The sequence below is a fragment of the Anastrepha obliqua genome, chromosome 4 (genome assembly GCF_027943255.1).
Source record: "Anastrepha obliqua isolate idAnaObli1 chromosome 4, idAnaObli1_1.0, whole genome shotgun sequence".
Lineage (NCBI taxonomy): Eukaryota > Metazoa > Arthropoda > Insecta > Diptera > Tephritidae > Anastrepha > Anastrepha obliqua.
The window spans coordinates 76621487-76627784 of record NC_072895.1 but is presented as its reverse complement, the minus strand read 5'-3'; positions in this window follow the sequence as shown (position 1 = coordinate 76627784).

Genomic DNA, 6298 nt, shown 5'->3' with positions numbered 1-6298 from the left:
CCAGTATCATTGTAACGTTTTATAGTGCAATACACAAACATTTTATTCACTTTGAGGTGACTGAGCTCAGAAACAAAGGCTGCTTGTGATTTTCCAGCCAAATATAACGCAATCACACTATTACGTTTGAATTCCATCACAGAAAAAAAAAATTCAACAAAACTGAGACGCAAATGCTGTTGATGGGCTTAAGTAGCGGGTCCCAAACCCAGCGCACAACCAGCTATCCTGGAATGTTTCGCCTTCACACTTTAGCTCACTCCCGAACGGATGTTCGGAAGCTACCCAGAGGATACTTGGGCTAGTCCCGGGAGTTGTGAGCTGCTTGAACCATATGCAGAAGAATCGTCCTGGCCACTCCCAAGTGAATGGCGATCAGTAACTTTCGACACTTGCGTGGACTTCTACATATGGAACCATCCTCCGATCCAAACTATGTAAAGAAATTCGGTGCCGACGTACAGTAGAAAGAACAGAGTATTTCGTAAAATCTCTCTAGTCAACAACTGTTGCTTTGGACTAGGTAGCAATTCATAAATCACTCATCATGACCGACCTACAATCCTTTTCACTTAATTAGAGGCAATTATTTTTAGGAAAGAAAATGGTTATTAAAGCAATCATATTTGATCTTGTAATACAAAGGTTTCTGATAATTCAACTCAGCAGTTGTATTTATTGGTTCACTTGAATAGAGACACTCAATTTGTCTAGTTTTGCACCTCAGTTTGAAGCGGGATAATTTTTTAATCTTTAATTGTATTTGGTCGAAAACGTCTTAATTCTAATAAAAATTAATAATAAAGTTTAACAGATCATAAAAGGGCAACTCGATATTTTGTCTTCAGATGGACTTCCGAATCACCACATTGACAAAAAGAGAAAGATTGGCTTAAACACAGAAACACCATTCGAAAGGCTATTCTAAAAGCGCCACATTGGAAGCATTAAAAATTACAAAAAATCTCTTTTGAATTAATTTCGCAAAGAACATCGCCTCGTTACAAGTAACGATCCCGTGAATGGAAAAAAGTAGTATTTAGTGACGAAAAGATGTTCAATTTGGATTGGCCGGATGGATACAACTACTAAGTATAGTATACATTGCTTTTAAATGTATGTTACGATAGCAAAGTCAATGAGTGCTGCAAACGAAAATATCAGCAAATTTAATGCTCAAAATTACTGGAGCAGACCTTGTTTGGGCCGGCATCAAAAACTCTTTTTGTGAAAATGTGTGGTTTTCGATTGAAAATTCGTGCTTCCGCCCATGCAAAATCTGAAAACTTACTTTCCACTGTTTCAAATCTGTGTCTGCGCTAGTGCTTCCAACAGATTTTGCAAGCTAACTAATATCCAAAGGAATAATGCAGAAAAATGTTTACAAAAAGGAAAATTATCGTCCGATAAAGGTTACAATCCACTTCCCAAAAACACTGAGAGTGTTTCTGGAACGATTAATATGTACCCTAAAAATTCTTTCCACATCGGTAGAAAAATTACTCAAGTTTATCCAGCACGCATTTATTGATATCTCAAGTTCCATTACAAAATAATTTGGAATTATTATTTGACTACTTTAGTTTTGCAATCGTCGGTGCCATTTCTAAATGCCGCCTGGTGATTAACTACATCATTTTACAATTTACAGTGCGACTGTGGAATATTAGGGATTGACTTGTTAATGCCTTTATAACCACATTTTTCTAGCCGGTATTCCATAAAATAGGTTATTTATTAAAATTTATTGATTTTTTTAAATTGAGTTATTTCCCATTTTAATTTTCTCTTTGGAATAATAATGTAACCAAAGACTGTTAGATGTGTCAACGAAAAGGCTTATGGCCGGTGCAAACAGCCCTAAGCCTACAATTCACAAAACACATTTTCAATCTGCTTTGAGTACTTAAAAATACTTTTGTCGAATCTGAATAGTGGTAGTTCCAGCACCAGCTCCGATCAAATTTTAGAAGCAGAAGTCTCACAGCTCAACAAGATCGTTAAGCCTAGATTAGAGCGGCATTTGTTTGCTGCATTAACGCCGTCATATCCGTAATATGTACAATTCCTTAATAGGTATACCTATGTATATGTATATATACATGTGTACATACATATGTCTGACTAAGAGCTTTGCAATTGAATGAAATGAAGCTCTGAAGCAGTATTGTTCATTACTTCAAACTTTTTTCTATTAATAGACTGCAAAATAGTACCTATCGTTCGCTAGCCCTATACATAGCTGTCCTCACTTTATCAAACATCACACACGAGTACGCTCCATCGCTAGACAAAACACAAATTTTTATCGAATGCCACCGAAAGCAGATATGCGATAATTACGACAGCAAAGAAAGCTACAAGCGTTCCTGGGCAGTTATGCAAATTATGGCATTGTTGAACACCTGCAACAGCACGCCCAAGTGCCTAGAATTCGTTAGATCTCACTGAAGCCGCCGTTCATATTGGAACATCGAAATTCCTTTAGCTGTCCCACATTTATCAGCGCCAGCATGCCAATATAATGGCTGTTTGTATATCAATTCATTCATCTTTGACTCATCAACGTTCCGTTGCAACGACGGAAGCGACGATTGTCTGCACTCAAAAAAATTTGGCCTGCATCCTATTTAGATATAATAGCAATGCAACCGATATAACTATTAAGGAGTTTTTCTTTACACATTTTCACCTCAAGTTTTTTTTCTATTCTGATCAAGCTTAATATACTTCCATGTCCTTCATTCTGCCACTGCCAAAACATCATGCAATAATTACAGAATATGTTAAGATATTAAACTGAACCGTCTAAATATACCAATCAGCTGGCAAACTCTATTTAAGCGTATCAAGCAGTACCCGACTACTACGTAGAAATTACTTACCAGCCCAGCCACAGAGTAAATAAAAGATCCACTAAGTAAATTCTAAACAATGGACACTAGATTAAAATTTAAAAATTCGTTGTTATTCTCTAACTAAGTAATAGAGATGATTCAATAACATAATACTGAAACGAATTAGTTAGAAAAAAGTCTTTAACGGAAAACTCATACATGTGTTTTTAAATACACTTACATACTTAACTAAAAGTCAAATTTTAACGAAAATTGAGTATTGACTTTTCTTATGCGGTCACAGTGCCAAATAAACACTAGACATATTAAAATTGCTTGGAGAACAATCACGTGTTCTCTGTGAAAGGTGGATTTCCAGATGTAATCGGGATACTAAATAAACTCCAAGTTGCCGTTCGAAGCTTGGAAACGTAAAAAGATATCCAAAAAACAACAAATTAAGGCGTTCACAAGATTTCGACATGGTCACAATTTCACAACACTCCAACATATCCAAGAAAATCAACCAAAGCTCATAAATGTCATTATACCTTTGCCATGGACCTTATAATACTTAGCAGTTGTGCTATCTTGGCAGCTGTCGCAAAACAAAAACATTTCAACGCAAGAAAATCTTCGATGTACTGAAAACCGTATCTCAAACCAATATTAATAAGATAAATAAATAAGTTACTACTCTAAAAATCTCTCCTTCACATTTCGCAAATTTTATCCATTAATTTAATTCAAATAGTATCAATAGTAATAAAGAGCGCATGCGCTTTGTAGTCCTATTATATTCAAATAACAATATTAAATCATTTAAGGCCAATAAATAATAATAATAATAATAATAATAATAAAAATAAATGGTTTATGTTAGATTGTAAAAATTTCTTTAGGCTTTGAGTCTGCAATTTTTAAATTGAAACTGCTTGGAATAGCTGGGCGATTTTTCTCAATAACATTAATTCATGTTTAATAATTATAATTAACTACTTACTAAGATCAATAATCCTATTTATTACTACACGTATGATCATTAAGTTTCCTAACTACTCGTAAACATTTATGGAATTTCTAACATAATTTTTCTAAATGCAGCTTCTGCAGGAGCTGACATAATATGTACATATTTGCATACATACACAGACATACATACATATGTACATCCATAATGGCGGCAAAGTTAACGCAACATCATGCACTGTCACTCAATTTAGCGTTTGGAACTTCTGATGGTCTTCGAAGCGCGCAACACATTCTACCGCGAGCTTGACGAATCGTCCATTTATGGCATCGGCACGTTGCCCATTCTGTTATGTCCACAGCTAACATACGCGCTCACATACCACACGTCCATAAAGTGCAATCCTTGTTCTGAAACCTGGGAATTCCTCATTGGAAAATTTGAATACGAGCGTCGACAATAAAGTGGAGGGTGGTGAGCACCATGAGCTAGAGAAGGTTTCATATTTTGTTGCGCGCACGTGTTCTAACCACCACCTTTAGAAATATCAGTAACCTCTTCCTAGTTGCAACATTGGATGCCAACAGTTTTAAATTCGGTGGTTTCGATTTTATGACTCGCTGCCCCCCCTTAAAATATCTTTCGTATTTGAAAATAGCCAGCTACAAGAATTTCGGTTCAAATGCACAACCACATAATTTTGTATCTACATGCATACTTATGTATTGCTCTCATATATGTATTGTTACGGATGTTTCTATGATATTATCGTGGGTCGATTTGAAACGGCGGGAACCCGCTAATGCAACAGCTAAAATAGTTCTGAAAATTATTTTAATATGAATAGTATTAAGTTACTTATTTATTCCATTAAAATTTAAAATTATAAATTATCTGTGAAATCTTAGCCTAAAAAATTATTGTATATAGAAAAGCCATGGTTTAAAAAATAATTCTATTGCCAGTATAAAGCCTTTGTCCAGTTCAAGAAGCTGCACAACAAAGCAATGCAAGCAAATGCGATAATTTAAAGTTAATCTTGTTATATATAGAAACTTTAGTAAAGAGATGTTTGTATAAATCAACGCAGCAGATATGTTACAAATCCAAATCCATTGCTTTTAAAATTGGAAGAAGTGAGAAAGTCGAAATTTTGAATCAATAAATTTAATTTTACTGACAATATTTTCCGGCATTTTCTTCCTACGCGATATTTTCCAATGAAAAGAAATTCAAATTCTCAGAGTGGGCCGCACTGGCTTAATGGATACTGGAGTGTTAGCGATAAAACCAACAGTTTTTTTTCAAGAGCTGTTAGCTCTCAAAAAATTCTAACGCGCCATTTTCCTTCTAACCGATATACTTGGTTACAAAACCTGGTGCTAAAACTGACATGCTTGTTTTTGTTTAAAGCTTGATTCGGCTGTTTCTCAAAAAGTTTGAAAAAATTAAACTTAGGTTAACTAAAACACACTTTAATAAAAAAAAAACTGTGATGTTTAGAACAATTCTGTCAAAGATTCAAATATGCGAATGAGACATAATACCAATAATAAAATATGTTTATAAAACAAGGATTGTACGTAGTTATACACAGAATACAGAATTTGTTGCAAAACGCAAATTATATATCTAAAATAAACAAATTATATATCTGAAAATAAATAAACCAATTTCGTAAAATTGTGAATATTTTATATAAGCCATCTCAATCGCTCAAATGAGCCCCGAATACAAAATATATTGGAGAAAGTATAGGGTTTTTCAGTAACAGCGCTTCAACTTTTGAACTTTTTTGAATAAAACACAAACGGTTTGACTTTTTTAATTAATTTTTTTTTTTATTATCGAGTTTGAACATATACATTTAAGTATGAAATTCGATTTCTTTTGCATGACCACCTCGTGCACGTTTTACGAAGTCCAATCGTTGGACCCAATTTTCGACCACTCTTTTGCATAAATCGGCCGAAATTCCAGCAATTTCGCGTTCAATATTGGCTCTGAGCTCACAAATCGTCGCCGGCTTGTTACTGTAGACCAATGACTTCACATAACCCCAAAACGGGACGACTTGTTAAATGGACCGTAAAATGGCCGTAATGCTCTTAAAGTAGCAGCAACAGAACGATTATTTTCATAAAAAATTTGCACGATTTGCAATCGTTGCTCAAGTGTGTAGCGTTCCATGATGAAATGTATACTAATGAAGTTTACAAATGACAAGCGAAAAATAAAAAATATTGCGTCGTTCGCCCTCCCTATCAGAAAAAAGTTGAAGCGCACCTATTAAAAAACCCTATACGTTAACAACTTTTTTTTTGTTTTTTGACGCATTGTTGATAGTATAGATTATGATGATATGTGACTTCAAAAGCCAATGGAACAATAAATTTATCTAATTTGAACACTATGATCAGTTGATTCAATACCTTTGGACAATTTTCTGTGGGTTCATCTCAAAGAAATGATTTACACAATTCTAAATGTG